The following is a 17,589-nucleotide window of genomic DNA, read 5'->3' on the forward strand; positions in this document are numbered from 1 at the left end:
GAGCCTCCTTCTCCCTCTGTCTCTCTGCCATGAAAAAATAAATAAATAAAATCTTAAAAAAAAAAAAGGATACCTGGATGAACACTGGGTGTTCTATGCATCTGATGAATCACAGACTCTACCTCTGAAACTAATAATACACTATATGTTAACTAATTGTTTTTATATAAAAAATTGTTCATTTTAGCCATATTTACCTTTACAGTGCAGGGGCAGCAAGCTCGCCCACAAGGCTGTGCACTGCCACCACCATGCGGTGACAGAACGTCTTCATCTACAAAACTGGAGATATTTAACCCTTCACTACAGATGTTCACTGTAAGCTCAGAGGTGGTCACCTCTCAACCTTACCTCCTGACAGGCACGTAGCCGCTAGGTCAGCCCTTCACTTTGGAGCTAGGTCAGCCCTTCACTTTGGAGAGGTTTTTCTAGGGTCACACCATCAAGGTTTATTATTTTTTTTAAAGATTTTTTAAAATTTATTTATGAGAAACACACAGAGAAAGAGAGAGAGAGAGAGAGAGGCAGAGACACAGACAGAAGGAGAAGCAGGCTCCATGCAGGGAGCCCGACATGGGACTCGATCCCCGGTCTCCAGGATCACACCCTGGGCTGCAGGCGGCACTAAACCGCTGCACCACCGGGGCTGCCCCCATCAAGGTTTAGTAAGATACACGTGGACTCTGGACATCGATGGAGCCGAATGTGGTTTTGTCATTTCAGGGAATCCTATAGTTGTGATTAAGCCCCTTTCTGCTAACCGTGCACCCGAACCTCCGCCTTCAATTTTGATTCTTTTTCAAAAAGTGCCATCCAGAGTTGGAGCCAGTCAGACTCCCCCAGTGGCCTCCAGCCCAGGCCATAGAGGCTTCGGTCCCTGGGACGCTCTTCTCTGTGTGGAGACCCCAGGCACCAAAGGGAGCCCAGCAGTGGGCTTTGTACCAAGGGGCAGCACCACCCAGAGGGGTGAGGGGCATGTTCCCAAGTGCACGTCACTGTGACACTAAGAAAAAGGGTCCCATGAGAGGCTTGTCTTTCTGGCTCCTAGGACCTTGCACCATCTGAGTCTCTGTGGCCGCAGGAGGTGAGCGGTGTTCTGCTGTCTTCCCTCCTGCAGCAGATGGAGGCCGTGACCATGGTGGGACTTTGCCAGGCAGTTCCAGCCTCACCTGGGTGCATGCTCTCAAGACCCCAAAGGCTCCCTAGCATGCCCCCCACGGGCTTTCCCAGGTGGGGGCAGTGAGCTCCGTGGTCCTCGAGCCCTTCACATTTGGGTTGGGCTGATTCCTACCATGGCTTCAACATTTCAGGAGCCCAGGTGGGCCCACATCTTGTGAACCTGTGCCAATCCCAGCACCTGCATGTGCCAATCCCAGCACCAGAGCATAAAGACTCTGGCAGTGCTTTGCTTTTCTTTGCCCAGCATCCTCCCTCTGCCCCTTTCCCCTGTTACCAGAACATCTTTCTTAGAGAGAAAGGCTCCTGCCTCAATCTCGTCCCTGGGTCCCCGGGTCCAGGCCATCACAGACTCCATCTCCCCTCCCTCCTGTCCCACCCCGGGACCCACGTGGGACCAGATCCTTCTCTGGGATTTTACACGCAGATGCTGCCAGACCAACCTCTGGGTTCCAGTGCCTGGGGCCACGTCCCTCCCTTGTGTCGCTCTCTTTGAAGCAGGGGAGAGTGAGGTGACCATCAGGACCATTTAGTGAAGTGAAGTGACGCAAGACAACAGTGGCAACCACTGCCTCAGTCTCAGTGCCGCCCTTTCCAGGCATGACTATGTGTAGCTTTTAGCTTTGTTTCACTTCTATTTCTTTTTCTCATCATAATATCATAGATTACTGTGGGTGATTTGGGCAAAACAGAAATGAACTGCATTCCCAGCTCCACAGAGAAAATCACCATTACCATTTCACTCTTTTTCCTTCTCATCTTTTTTCTTCTTTTTCCAAAACTGTCTTGAGATTTTACTAAATGCAGGTTTTGTCACTCAGCGCTACCATGCAGGTCAGAGCTGGCATTTCTGGCGATGGCCTGCAGCCGGGGGCTCTGTCTCGAGGGAAGGGCAGGGGCTCTGCATCTTCTGAGGTAGGTTTTCTCTCCCTCCTGTGGGTTGCTCCCCGCACCCCTGTGCAAGACAGAGAAAGCTCCCCGTGTGCCTGGGCGGGACCCAAGGATTCCATGTATGTGTGGGACACGCAAGGACAATGGAAGGGACACCTTTCCTCAAGTGAGAACAAATGTGAAAACCATTTGGGCTCTTCCCACTTCCCTATACCATCCACAATTTTAGTAATAACACCCCCCACCCCAGGAAGCTGGGTGTTTCCACGTGGGAGTTTAGGTTCCCTGACTTTCTAGGCCTCTGTTTGGTTTGCCCTGCTCTGTGGGTACTGATGGATGAAAATGAAACAGAGGAAAAGGATTCCTTTTGAATTTAATTAGTCCAACAAACTAATGAAACAAGGAATGTTTTTAAAAAATAAAAAGAAAAAAACAAAAAAGAAAAGGAAAGCCTTATTGACTATATCTTACAGATTAAGGAAAAATAACTCTATTAATATACATGTATGCACTTACTGCATGTGGATCGACAAGTGATAGATGATCGAACATTAAAATTCCATGCTTCGCAGGACAGAAGAATGAGGACACGTTCCCTCATATCAGCTTATAGATCTATCACAATTTAAAATCACTGCAGGAAATCTTGCTTCTTATCCTCTTTGTTAGACTTGACAGATAGGAGTTACTGAACCAGGATTTACAGGTGAAAATCCTCTGCTAAGCACAAATGACAACAGACTGCCACAGACCATGAGTCGGAGGTCTTCTGAGTCCCCCCACAGGCCTCCCTTCCCTACAGCTGTGTCACCTTCTACCTGAGATGGTGGGGATATGATGCAGGGGGACAGTCTGCAGGTGCCACGTGGACAAGCACACAGACGTCGACACAAGAGCAACAGGAGGTGTCTTTCCATGAAAACAGCACTGGCCATGAAATCCATAGAGAGGAATTCCTTCTTCTTTTTTCTATATATATGAATATATGTTAACAATATATATTTATAAATAATAAAAATATAAAAAATAATATAAATACATAAATGTGTGCTAAGGACCCCAGGACCCCCACTCAGCTCCAGCCTGTGCTCTGCTGCCCCCTGCACGTCAACAAGAGGACTGTCATGATATTTCTGGAACAGGAAGCCCATGGCTCCCCAGCAAAACTTTCTTTAAAAACATGTCCCTAGGCTCATCAAAAAATTAGACATGCAAACAAGGGGGCATTTCTGTTGCTAATCTGGCCCACTGGCAATCCTAGGGCATGACAAGGCAATCTAAGGCCACCCCCCTGCTGTGCAGATACAGGCTTCTCCCCAGGGATGTGTTTAGGATCCACATGAGGGGGTCTCAGGGCAGGTGGCTCCCCCCAGGGCTGTCAGGAAATGTGTAAAGACAGTTTTTGATTTCACAGTGGATGTGGGAGGGGAGGCTAGGACCTGAGCTGCTTAGGGTCCTCATGTCCAGCAAGGACAGGAAGTCCCACACACCCCAAAATATAAATTTTATTCTGGTGTTTTCCTCCAGTGACAGAGTTAGAATTACTAATAAATCCATTGTCGTGGCCTTCTCTGCAGGTGCTGCTGGCTCCTCGTGACAAGCTACCAGGGAGTCGGCACCTGGCTCCAGGGCACAGGGGAGGGCAAGGCCAGAATGCAAACATCCAGCTCCGACCCTGTTCCCTCTTGGACAGAAGACCAGGGAGTTTGGGAAATTCTCAGCACACTATTCATAATTCCTGCTGCTTGCTTTTCCACGCCTGGTGCTTTGCTGGTTCTTATGTTTGGTTTTCTCTAATCTGCTCAAGACCCTGTGTGGTGAGGGCACCCGTTTCGCCTTGCAGTTGGAGGAGCCAGATGCCAGGAGGCCGTGACTGACTCAAAGCTGGGGAGGGGTAGACTCAGGCCTTACACCTCGTCCTTCTGACTCCAAAGGTCAAACTCTCCACTCTCCCGGCTGGCCTTTCTTTCTTTCTCTTTCTTTCTTTCTTTCTTTCTTTCTTTCTTTCTTTCTTTCTTTCTTTCTTTCTTTCTTCTTTCTTTCTTTCTTTCCTTTCTTTCTTTTTCTTTCTTTCTTTCTTTCTTTCTTTCTTTCTTTCTTTCTTTCTTTCTTTCTTTCTTCTTTCTTTCTTTCTTTCTTTCTTCTTTCTTTCTTTCTTTCTTTCTTTCTTTCTTTCTTTCTTTCTTTCTTCTTTCTTTCTTTCTTCTTTCTTTCTTTCTTTTTCTTCTTTCTTTCTTTCTTTCTTTCTTTCTTTCTTTCTTTCTTTCTTTCTTTTCTTTCTTCTTTCTTCTTTCTTTTTCTTCCTTCTTTTCTTCTTCTTTTTTTTTTTTTTAGTTTCCAACATCATCATTTTTTTATTGGAGTTCAATTTCCCAACATATAGCATAACACCCATGCTCATCCTACCAAGTGCCCTCCCAGTGCCCGTCACCCAGTCACCCCACCCCCCGCCCACCTCCCCTTCCACTACCCCTTTTTCGTTTCCCAGACTTAGGTGTCTCTCATGTTTTGTCACCCTTCTGATATTTTCACTCATTTTCTCTCCTTCCCCTTTATTCCCTTTTACTATTTTTTATATTCCCCAAATGAATGAGACCATATAATGTTCGTCCTTCTCTAACTGACTTACTTCACTCAGCATAATACCCTCCAGTTCCATCGCGTGGAAGCAAATGGTGGGTATTTGTTGTTCCTAATGGCTGAGTAATATTCCATTGTATACATAGACCACAGCTTCTTTATCCACTCATCTTTTGATGTACACCGAGGCTCCTTCCACAGTTTGGCCATTGTAGACATTGCTGCTATAAACATCGGGGTGCAGGTGTCCTGGCGTTTCACTGCATCTGTATCTTTGGGGTAGATCCCCAGCAGTGCAATTGCTGGGTTTTAGGGCAGGTCTATTTTTAACTCTTTGAGGAACCTCTACACAGTTTTCCAGAGTAGCTGCACCAGGTCACATTCCACCAACAGTGCAAGAGGGTTCCCCTTTCTCCACATCCTCTCCAACATTTGTTGTTTCCTGTCTTGTTAATTGTCCCCATTCTCACTGGTGTGAGGTGGTATCTCATTGTGGTTTTGATGTGTATTTCCCTGATGGCAGTGATGTGGAGCATTTTCTCATGTGCTTGTTGGCCATGTGTATGTCTTCCTCTGTGACATTTCTGTTCATGTCTTTTGCCCATTTCATGATTGGATTGTTTTTGAGTTTAATAAGTTATTTACAGATCTTGGATACTAGCCCTTTATCTGATATGTCATTTGCAAATATCTTCTCCCATTCTGCAGGTTGTCTTTTAGTTTCGTTGACTGTTTCTTTTGCTGTGCAGAAGCTTTTTATCTTGATTAAGCCCCAATACTTCATTTTTGCTTTTGTTTCCCTTGCCTTCGAGCAGAACTCAATGAAATAGAGACCCAAAGAACTGTGGAACAGATCAACAAAACCAGGAGTTGGTTCTTTGAAAGAATTAATAAGATAGATATACCATTAGCCAGCCTTATTAAAAACAAAAGAGAAAAGACTCAAATTAATAAAATCACGAATGAAAAAGGAGAGATCACCACTAATACCAAGGAACTACAAACGATTTTAAAAACTTACAATGAACAGCTATATGCCAATAAATCAGGCAATCTAGAAGAAATGGGCGCATTTCTGGAAAAGCACAAACTACCAAAACTGGAACAGGAAGAAATAGAAAACAGGCCAATAAGCAGAGAGGAAATTGAAGCAGTCATCAAAAACCTCCCAAGACACAAAAGTCCAGGGCTATCTGGCTTCCCAGGGGAATTCTATCAAACATTTAAAGAAGAAACAATACCTATTCTACTAAAGCTGTTGGGAAAGATGGAAAGAGATGGAGTACTTCCAATAATAATAAATAATACTTCGTTCTATGAGGCCAGCATCACCTTAATTCCAAAACCAGACAAAGACCCCACCAAAAAGGAGAATTATAGACCAATATCCCTGATTAACACAGATGCAAAAAATTCTCAACAAGATACTAGCCAATAGGATCCAACAGTACATTATGAAGATTATTCACCATGACCAAGTGGGATTTATCCCCAGGATGCAAGGCTGGTTCAACACTAGTAAAGCAATCAATGTGATAGATCATATCAACAAGAGAAAACCAAGAACCATATGATCCTCTCAATACATGCAGAGAAAGCATTTGACAAAATACAGCATCCATTCCTGATCAAAACTCTTCGGAGTGTAGGGATAGAGGGAACATTCCTCAGCATCTTAAAAGTCATCTACAAAAAGTCCACAGCAAATATCATCCTCAGTGGGGAAACACTGGGAGCCTTTCCCCTAAGATCAGGAACACGACAGGGATGTCCACTCTCACCACTGCTATTCAACATAGTACTGGAAGTCCTAGCCTCAGCAATCAGGCAACAAAAAGAAATAAAAGACATTCAAATTGGCAAAGAAGAAGTCAAACTCTCCCTTTTTGCAGATGACATGTTACTGTACATAGAAAACCCAAAAGACTCCACCCCAAGATTGCCAAAACTCATACAGCAATTCGGCAATGTGGCAGGATACAAAATCAATGCCCAGAAGTCAGTGGCATTTCTATACACTAACAATGAGACTGAAGAAAGAGAAAATAAGGAGTCAATCCCATTTACAATTGCACCCAAAAGCATAAGATACCTAGGAATAAACCTAACCAAAGAGGTAAAGGATCTATACCCTAAAAACTACAGAACACTTCTGAAAGAAATTGAGGAAGACACAAAGAGATGGAAAAATATTCCCTGCTCATGGATTGGAAGAATTAATATCATGAAAATGTCAATGTTACCCAGGGCAATTTACACGTTTAATGCAATCCCTATCAAAATACCATGGACTCTCTTCAGAGAGTTGGAACAAATCATCTTAAGATTTGTGTGGAATCAGAAAAAAACCCTGAAAAAAAAAAAAGAAAAAAACCCTGAATAGCCAGGGGAATATTAAAAAAGAAAACCAGAGCTGGGGGCATCACAATGCCATATTTCAGGTTGTACTACAAAGCTGTGGTCATCAAGACAGTGTGGTACTGGCACAAAAACAGACACATAGATCAGTGGAACAGAATAGAGAATCCAGAAGTGGACCCTCAACTCTATGGTCAACTAATATTCGACAAAGGAGGAAAGACTATCCACTGGAAAAAAGACAATCTCTTCAATAAATGGTGCTGGGAAAACTGGACATCCACATGCAGAAGAATGAAACTAGACCATTCTCTTACACCATTACACAAAGATAAACCCATAATGGATGAAAGATCTAAATGTGAGACAAGATTCCATCAAAATCCTAGGGGAGAACACAGGCAACACCCTTTTTGAACTTGGCCAAAGCAAATTCTTGCAAGATACATCCATCAGGCGTTTCTACTGGGAGCCTGAGTAGTGTCTCTTTGGACAAAGTGTTTTTTGCAAACTGTAAAGTGCTGGGCAAACAGAGGGCATTTGGTTGATGGTGGTTTTCTCATCCTTGCAGAGGCTTGATGGGAGGTAACCTTTGTCACTGATGTCCTCTGCCTGTGTCACGTGCAGATCTGGGGTCTCCGAGAGAAATGCTGTGGCCAGGAGATCCCCAAAGGCAGACAGTATTAGTCAAGGCTCAGATTTCTTCCAACTAGGACAGTGGTTCCCGAACCTTGCTGCCTGCTGGATCACCTGAGCACGCTGACCACCACAATGTCTGGGAGGCCAGCAGCCTGAGGGAGGCAGAGTGTCCAGGAGGGGGTGGGCACGTGCAGGCAGCAGGGGTTCTTAAAGACCCCAGGGGTTCCAGTGTGCAGTGAGGTTGGGGAACCGCTGACCTGAGGCCTTGTCTTGTCGTGTCAGTAAGAATCCAGGCAGTTTGGCATGAATCCCTGGGTGGGGTGTGATGTCTGACAAGTTCACTAATTCACCCCAAAGCAAACCAGAAGCCCTGTCCACCCATTGGTGAAACCTAAGGGAGAGTGAGAAATGGGCAGGTTAGGAGGGCCACCTGGGTGAGACTGGGCTGGAGGAGGGGTCAGGCTCCCTGATGGACTGGGGACTCCGGGGAAGGAGGTGGACTCTGCAAATTGTGGTGCTTCTACCTGCAGGAGCTCCCCTTTGCAGTAGGAATGCACACCTGTCAGGTGGAGGAGAGAGGGGGTGGAGAAGGAGATCCAGCCAGGACTGAGGATTTAATAGGTGACTGCACCTGCCTGATGCAGCCAAAACGTCCTAACCTATAAGAGAGACTCTGGCATTTTCTCTTTTTTTCTTTAAGATTATATTTACTAATTCATGAGAGACACATAGAGAGATTGGCAGAGACACAGGGGGAGAAGCAGGCCCCAAGCAGGGAGCCCGATGTGGGACTCGATCCAGGACTCCAGGATCAGTGACTGTAACCCAGACTTAGGGCATAATTACTCTCCACGCCGTGGAGAATTATCATGGTCCTTTATTCTTCTTAAAATAAATGTGGCTGAGAGCCACCTGTGCAAAATCTAGTCTCTTTCATTCCTGGAGGCTCTCCTTCTCCCCATGGCTGTGCAAGGGTCCTGGGGTTTTATAAACAACCTCTGTTTGCAGCCCTTACAATCCCAGGAGGTGGAACCTGCCCACATCCTTGCCAATGGCTGTGCCTGGGGATCTCCCAGAGGCCACCCTCTGTAGACCAGGCTCCCACAGCATGAGTGCAGAAGGGTTACAGCCCTCAGGCTTTCAGAAACCCCTGCTCCTTCTCCCAGTGATGGTGAGTCTCTTCTCCCTTCTCTTGCTCCACTAGGCAAGGTACCCTTCACTCCTCGATCACAGTGACTTTATAGGAGGAATTCTCCCTCCCTGGGATTAAGAAATTTTTTTTTTTCCTTTAAAAGTTTGGCTCTCAGCGTCCTTGCAACTCAAGAATTCTAATTCCTGGAATGCCAAGTGCTGAACAGTGACTCTTTCTCCTCTTTGCATTCCTGTCGTTGAATCCTGATTGTCCATGGGACAAGGATGTCCTTGGTGGAGAAGGGGACATGTCCCTAGAAGTGGGACACAAACAGGAAATGAACACTGACATTTCAAAAAGTACCACTCCCCTTGCCTCACACATGACCCAGGTCTGCAGGTGGGTAGAGGCCCCCTCAGCATCTAAACACGGTTTCCCTTCACCTCTGACAACTGTAGCCCAGGATCTGCTCTAGAAAATTATCTCAAGATTAAGGGGTCTTCTTCTAGGAAGGAGGGTAGTGGTTCCTACAGGGAGAAGAGAGGATCTCCCCAGAAGTCACTGACAGTCACAACCCCAGGAGACACTTCCCAGAAACGTTCAAGTAGGCACAGTAGCAGAGGGTTAGGGACAGTACCTAGGGTAAGGACCTTGTGTGTGTGTGTGGGGGGGGCAGGGAGGAGTGTGGTCCCTTGATTGCTGTTCCCAGGACTGTAGCATGAAGCGCTGACTGTAGTTCTTGGCAATTCTCTTTAATGATCCTTACTGGTGGCCAGCCTTCCATCCCTGGTCTGGCCCAGCCGTGCGTGCTGCCTTGTCTGGAGTAACAGCTCCTGAGATCCAATCCTGGCTGCCTGCTTCCCAGCCCAGAGGAGCTGCAGACCTCTCCCAACGTCGGTTCATTCATCCGGAACACGGGGTAAGGGTGTTATGGTGCACAAAGGCCACCACCCAAAGCACAGTGTTTGTGACTATATCCCAGTTGTCTACGGGCTTCAAGAGGCCACAAGGAAGTTGACTGGGATTTCGGCTGCATGTTTTTTCCATTCTTGCTTATCTGTACTTTCTAAGGTTTTCATAATGATTACTTGTTTTTTTTTGTTTTTGTTTTTTTTTTTTTTTAACTAACAAGAGTAACAGAAGAAACTGCTGGAATGGCAATGTTCAACGTACCTCTGAGACTCCTAGAAAACAGCCACTGCTAAGTTGTTCATGAAAGCTCGAAAAGGAGGAGACAAGTCAGGGCAATGATGCATTATTGTGCCATCCCCAGGAGCAATGACATAGGAATGTATGACATTGTTGCTCATGAGCCAGGTAACTGGTTTGATTAATTGTTCCACTTGCTAGTGAGAGATTCACACTCTTCACTTTTACAACAAATCACTGCATTTCCGTTAGATTCCGTATTTGTCCAGGACACAGAGATTGAAATTTCAAAGTAATCCTTCAGTCATGTCTTCTGGCAAGTCCAATTTGCCAGGATCATTTGGAGAGTGAACCCACTGGATGTCTACAAAGTCTACAACTGAGCTTTTGGCTCAGTTTTCTGAGAATGTGCAAGCGAAGAGGGGGAAGGACACCAGATTCCCCAATATATCACAGATCAGCAAATTTCACCAAGGTGAGGCCTGGACACAGCGTTGCGTTTTGCCAACATTCTGTCCACAGATGACCTATTTCAGTGCATCGTGCACATTTGAGGGCTTGAGAAGCAGAAAGACGCAGGGCAGAAAACCATGATGCTGGAAGCTGGTTTGGTGGAGTCACTCCATGGTCACCTTAGTCCTTGACTCTCCATCCAGCCTTGAGCACACAGCACCCCTGAGGCAGCGTGTTGGGATGGTTCCAGCTGAGTATTGTGGTCTCAGGTTCCTAATCATCTGTCCATCTCTGCCGGGTCCTGTGACCTCAGGTGCTCAGCCCTCCCCAGACCTCAAGGCCTTATTACATGTTCTATGCTTTTTCTGTTTTCTGATAATTCTATAATCTTCAGTGATAAATCAAAAAGTATGATCACCACAAGGATGTTTTGATGTTTTAAGGGCCCTCATAAATTCCAGAGCATCATTAAGAATAATAGTAGTAGCTACGTGGTAGGGATGTTTGCTCAGTGAACTATCTTAGGAGGTGGATCAAGGGGTCTCATTGTGGTTTCAGAATGTATATCTTTAATGACTAATGATGTTGGGTACCTTTCATGTATTTAGTGGTACTTTTGAGAAGTATCTGTTCAAAAGAGAAAAATTGTTAACCTTTGATTTAGAATCCATGAAATAAACTTGTTTATTTTTGAACAAGTTTCCATTTACATGAGATCAGTGTAAAAACAATGCCCTAGAGCATGATTCTATTAGAAAAAGTGGTTGCAAATTCTAATAATTCTAGCAAAGATTGGTAATATTACCCTCATTTTCAAGGCTTCAATAATCCTGTACATAATTGCAGAATTCTTGGCCATGGTTGTGCTGTACTGGCCATCATGCATAGTGCCCTACAAATTTGTATTTAGAAGCCTTGTTCGCTAAAATCCTTTTTTCTCAAGGGACTTCCTGCTCTAAATGTCAGCTGAGCTTCCACACCTCACTTCTGAGCCAATTCTCGGTGATTCTGAATAACTAATAACCAGTGGAGTACAGCCCAAAGCCCCAAAACCTGAGTTTGCCTGTAACAGGTGACATTCAGGCCTGGCACCTCTGGCAATCTGATGATGCCCACAGATCCTGTATCATGATAATGCTTTTAAATGCTTGCAATAAAGTACATGAAATTACAAGGTGATTAGATATTGAAGTACATTTATGAAAATACAAATATATTCATAACATGATAATATGTGTCCCTCCAGTGGTGGATGCTCTAAGTGCTGTAATTTTGAAATAGTGACAAGTGTAAACAGTTTTCTAGGATGTATGAACCAATTGTAATGTGATATGAAGCATCTGATTTCTCATGATGACTAGTCATGAGTACTGCTAATATTATCCTGGTCAGTTAGTGACATACAGACTTGAAGGGAATGCAAATTTTGGCCAACATGTAGAAAAAAATAAAGATATTCTTTTCCATTTATAAATTCATAGCCTCTGTCATGAATTGTGTACCACCCACAATTCAGTGTTAAAGGTCCAACACTCAGAGTGACTGTGTTTGGATACAGAGCTTTTAAGAGATAATTAATGTTGAATGAGATCATAAGTGTGGGTTTGTTATCTAATAAGATTAGTAGCATTATAAGAGATACAGAGAAACTGATCTATGTCCTCCCCCCATGCACATACAGTCTATTTTTAAGACACAACAGGAAGGTGGCCATGTATGTACAAGACAGGAAGCAGGGACACCTGAGTGGCTCAGCAGTTGAGCATCTGCCTTTGGCTCAGGGCCTAACCCCAGGATCTGGAATCGAGTCCTGCATCGGACTCCCTGCGAGGAGCCTGCTTCTCTCTCTGCCTGTGTCTCCCCGCCTCTCTCTCTGTGTCTCTCATGAATAAATAAATCTTAAAAAAAATAAAAAGGAAAACTAATTATCTTAAAATAAATGGCTATTTGATATGGTATGCACTTGAATATATGATGCAACAATATAAATGTGAGAAATTGTTTTTAAAGATTTTATTTATTTATTCATGATAGACATAGAAAGAGAGAGAGGCAGAGACACAGACAGAGGGAAAGGCCGGCTCCATGCAGGGAGCCCGACGTGGGACTCGATCCCGGGTCTCCAGGAACGTGCCCTGGGCCAAAGGCCGGAGCCAAACTGCTGAGCCACCCGGGGCCCCCTTGGGAAATTAAAAAAAAAAAAAAAAAAAAAAGGAAGGAATCTCTCACCAGAAACCTAATCAACTGTCCCCTTGATCTTAAACTTCCAGCCCCTAGAATTGTGAGAATAAATTTCTTTTGTTTAAGCCACTCAATCTATGGTATTTGCTATAGAAGCCTAAGCAGACAAAGACAGGACCTTCATTGCTATAGTGAAACTCAGTTCTCAGCAAGTCCCTAAAGGTCAGGTACAGAGTGAGACCCATGAGGGGGTGCACTACACTTTAAAGGGTCTACTTGAGTTTTCTAACTTCTACAAACAGCTCTGGGAACATGTATGAGAATAGATATTAAGGGTGTGAGACAGTAGGGAGAAGAACATAAACTTGAATTAGGATAAATTTGTTGATATGGGCTCCCTGAGAAGTGGTTTTGCATTTAATGTTGCAGCTTGGGAAGTAAGAACAGATCTAATAGTTTGTTTAGTTGGTTGGTTGTGAAACATGGACCAAAAGTTGGCCCATCGTGAATGAGTTGGAAATGCCAGTCTTGCCCTGGGTTAATGTAGAGGAGGGGATTCACAGCTGAGCAGGATTGAAATGTTAGAATGGACTTGTCCCTTAAGACATTCTCACCCACACTGGGAGGATGCAAAAGACATGTTTTGTACCAATCTTGTGAGAAATGAATTTGTGAGGGGCCAAGGGGCAGCACTCAACCGCCCAAGGCAGGCAGGGAGGGCATGGGCACTGTAATGGACAGCAGAGTCAAAGCGGCCATCAGAACTGACTCACGCAGACCTGTCACTTTGGCTAGCTTATCACAGTGTTCTCAGATGTGAAATAAATAGGAAGCCTGCTAAATTCTTACTAAGCAGAAAATTCCAGGTCAAGAGAACAAAAGTCCAATCTGAAACATAAAAGAGAACAGCACCGCTTAATCAATTCCCAGACTTGAGCCAGTTTACAGACCCAGGATCCTTGTATAAAGGGAATTCCAGAGCAGCCCGGGTGGCTCAGTGGTTTAGTGCCACTTTCAGCCCAGGGCCTGATCCTGGAGACCGGGGATTGAGTCCCACGTCGGGCTCCCTGCATGGAGGCTGCTTCTACCTCTGCCTGTGTCTCTGCCTCTCTGTGTGTGTGTGTGTGTGTGTGTGTGTGTGTGTCTCATGAATAAATAAACAAAATCTTTTTTTAAAAAAGGGAATTCCAGTTCCCCTTGAGGAAGGACCCTGGCTCACTAGCAAAAACTTTTCCTATTAGTCTATCCAGCCTCTCCCGAAGATACTTTTGGCTTTGACCAGGGTAACTGCATTGGAAATGATCACACATTTCAGGGACTACTGCACCCTCACTCTTCAGCAACACCAATTCCAGGAGACCCAAAACATCACTGTGGGCCACCAGTCCAGGTGTAGGTTTAGGGAACTCAGGTGACCAATGGGACTTTAGCACTAAGCCATCTCCCAGTGGGTCTGTGGATCCTCTAACCCATCCTGTGGTCATTTCCTCACTTCTGGAAAGCATAATTGGGATGTATATATTGAGCCCTGTGTTTGGCAGACTCCTCATTTTGCTTCCTTGATCTGCGAAGTGGTGTGGTGATAAAGTCAAGTAGAAGCCACTAGAACTACTTCTATAGGAAGTAGTAAACCAGAAGCAATGCCACATTCCTGGAGAGGTTGCAGAGGTTGGTGCCACCATCAAAGACTTGAAAGACACAGGAGTGGTGGTTATCACTTAATCCCCATTCACCTGTCCTATTTGGCCTGTGCAGAAGACAGATCGATCCTGGAGTGACAGTGGATCATCATAAGCCAAAGCAGGTGGTCACTTGAGTTGCAGTGTTGGACCCGATATCGTTGCATTGCTTCCGCAAATTAATGTATCCCCTGGTACTGATATATAGCTTGGATCTGGCCAAATGCTTTTTTCTCCATCTCTGCTAGAAGACCAACCAGAAGCAGCTTGCTTTCAGCTGGTAAGGCCAGCAGCACACCTTCCCTGGTCTATGTCAGGGATGTATCAACTCTCCAGCCCCGGGTCATAACTTACTTCACAGGGATCATGATTGCCCCTCCCTTCCCGAAGATATCACAGTGATTTATTACATTGATGACATTATGCTGATTGGATCTGGGGAGCAAGAAATAGCAATGACTCTAGACTTGGTAAGACATTTTTGTGTTAGAGGGTGAGAAATAAATCAGACAAAAATTCAAGGACCTTCTATTTCTGTGAAATTTCTAGGGATGGTGTGGGGCTGGTCCAGAGACCTCTTCTAAGAAGGATATGGCATTGCATCTGGCACCCTCACAAACCAAAACAGAGGTACAAGGCTTTGTTTGGGTTTTGTCATCTTCAGATTTGGGAAACAACATATTTCTCCTGTGGATGTCATGTGTTGCCTATTTACTGAGAAACTGAAAACACTGGTGGTTTTGAGTGAGGTTTGGAAACAATAGAAATCTCTGCAACAGGGATCCCTGGGTGGCGCAGCGGTTTGGCGCCTGCCTTTGGCCCAGGGCGTGATCCTGGAGACCTGGGATCAAATCCCACGTCGGGCTCCCGGTGCATGGAGCCTGCTTCTCCCTCTGCCTCTGTCTCTGCCTCTCTCTCTCTATCTGTGTGTGACTATCATAAATAAATAAAAATTTATAAAAAAAAAAAGAAAAAAAAAAGAAATCTCTGCAACAATTGCAATAGTGGTGTGGCTGCTCTACCACTTGGGTCACATTCAGTGGTGCTGGAAGTGGCAGTGGCAGATTGGGGTGTTTGACAGGTCCCTATAGTTAAGTCACAGCACAGACATGGAGGATTTGGAGGAAAGCTGTACTCTCCTTTTGAGAAAGAGGTCTTGGCCTGCTCCTAGCCTTAGTTCAGACTGAACATTTATCCCCAGGTAATCAGGTTGCAGTGGGACCAGGACTGCCCATCAAGTGTGGATGTTATCTGGTGCACCAAGCCATAAAGTCGGACATGCACAGCGACACTCCTTCATCAGATGGCAGTGGTATGTGCACAATTAGGCCCAAGCAGGCCCTGAAGGCAGGAGTGGTTCACCCTAGGGGGCCGCCCAAATGCCCATGGCCCCCACCCCTGACCTCTCTCACGCAGCCTCCTCCTATGGCCTCACTGGGAGTTCTCTACAGTCTACTGACAGAGAAAGATGAGACTCAGGCCTGGTGTCAGGTGGTTCTGCACAATGGGCAGGGTTCAGGTGAAAGTGGCCAGCTGCAGCCCTACGGTCCTGTCTGGGACATCTCTAAAAGACAGCGGAGAAGAGAGATTCTCCCCAGGGGCAGAACTTCTAGTTATACACCTGGTGATTCCCTTTGCTGGGAAGGAGGTAGAGCCAAACATGTTATTATATTCTAATTCACCATCTGTGTCCCGTGGTTTGGCAGGATGACTAAAGACTTGGAAGGACCATGACTGGAAAGTAGTTCCAAGGAAATTGTTGAGGAAAGGAGGTGAAAAAAACCTTTCTGAATGGGCAGAAAGTGTGAAGATACTTGTGTCCTGTGTGAATACTCACCAAAGAGCGAGCTCAGCAGAGGAGGATTTGAAGAATCAAGTGGGTAGAATCACCTATTCTGTGCATAGCAATCAGCCTCTTTCCACAGCCACCTCTCCCACGGCTTGATGGGCTCATGGAAAAAGTGGCCGGGGGGAGGGATGGAGGTTGTGCATGGGCTCACCAACAGAGACTTTCATTCGCAAAGGTAACGCGGCAGTGGCCACTGTTGCGTGCCCCGTCTGCCCGCAGCAAAGACCAACACTGCATCCCTGCTGTGACACCACTCTCCAGGGCCATCAGCCAGCTCCTAGTGGCAGGTGGATTACCTTGGACCATTTCCATCATGGAGGGGGAAGCCTTTTGTTCTTCCTGAAATGGACAGTCTGGATACAGATTTGCCTTCCCTACATATAACGCTCTTGCCAGAATTACCATCCATTTGCTACAAAATGTTTTGTCCAGGATTATGGCATCCTATACAGCATTGCTATGTTCAGGGACCTCACTTCACAGCCAGGGAAGTACAACCATTGTCCCATGCTCATGGAATGCACTGGTTTTATCATGTTCCCTCACATCCCTAACAGCTGACTTGATAGAATGGTGGAATGGCCTTTTGAAGACTCGGTTACAATGCCAGCTTGGTGGCAAGATCTCGCAGGACTGAGGCAAGGTTCCCTAAGAGGCTGATGTGGACTGAATCAGCACGCGATATGGTGCTATTTCTCTGATAGCCAGAATTCAAAGGTTTAAGCATTAAGGGGTGGAAGTGGGAGTGTCCCCACCCCCATTACACCCAGTAATCCACTAGTGATATTTATGCTTCTTGTTCTTACCACCTTCATCATAGCAACACCTGGTACTCAGGTCTTCCCAGCGGGAGTGAACTACCCCTTGGGTTTCTTTTGTGTCTCCAGCTTGTTGACTTGTTGACTGCAGGTCTTGGGACTTCTCAGCCTTCACAAGCATGTGAACCAATTCCTTATCATAAATCTCATTCTCTCTATATACATCCTGTTGGTTATATTTCTTTGGAGAACCCCAAAAAAAGGCTGCCTGAAGTCTATCCATGAACCCAAGAAATAAATGGGCATCAGATTAAGAAGTCCTGCTCTAAAGACTGTTAACGTTCAGGATTCATCTATCAGGCATATGATACACAGGACAAATCTTTTTTTTTTTAATTTATTTTTTATTGGTGTTCAATTTACTAACATACAGAATAACCCCCAGTGCCCGTCACCCATTCACTCCCACCCCCCGCCCTCCTCCCCTTCTACCACCCCTAGTTCGTTTCCCAGAGTTAGCAGTCTTTACGTTCTGTCTCCCTTTCTGATATTTCCCACACATTTCTTCTCCCTTCCCTTATATTCCCTTTCACTATTATTTATATTCCCCAAATGAATGAGAACATATAATGTTTGTACACAGGACAAATCTTGTCTCAAATCTTCAGGACCCAATGCTATTTGGCTCTAACCTTGTTCATCTGCACAGCCTTCAGCAGCTTTCCATTTTTACTCTCTTGCCTC

The 17,589-nt window shown here is 45.3% G+C and overlaps 1 pseudogene; it reads left to right on the top strand.

The window, feature by feature from the left end:
- Positions 1 to 2,004: 2,004 nt before the first annotated feature.
- LOC112643496 (tyrosine-protein phosphatase non-receptor type 2-like) overlaps positions 2,005 to 17,589 on the top strand; it is a 38,396-nt pseudogene continuing 22,811 nt past the window's right edge.

Source organism: Canis lupus, chromosome 1 (genome assembly GCF_003254725.2).
Source record: "Canis lupus dingo isolate Sandy chromosome 1, ASM325472v2, whole genome shotgun sequence".
Classification (NCBI taxonomy): domain Eukaryota; kingdom Metazoa; phylum Chordata; class Mammalia; order Carnivora; family Canidae; genus Canis; species Canis lupus.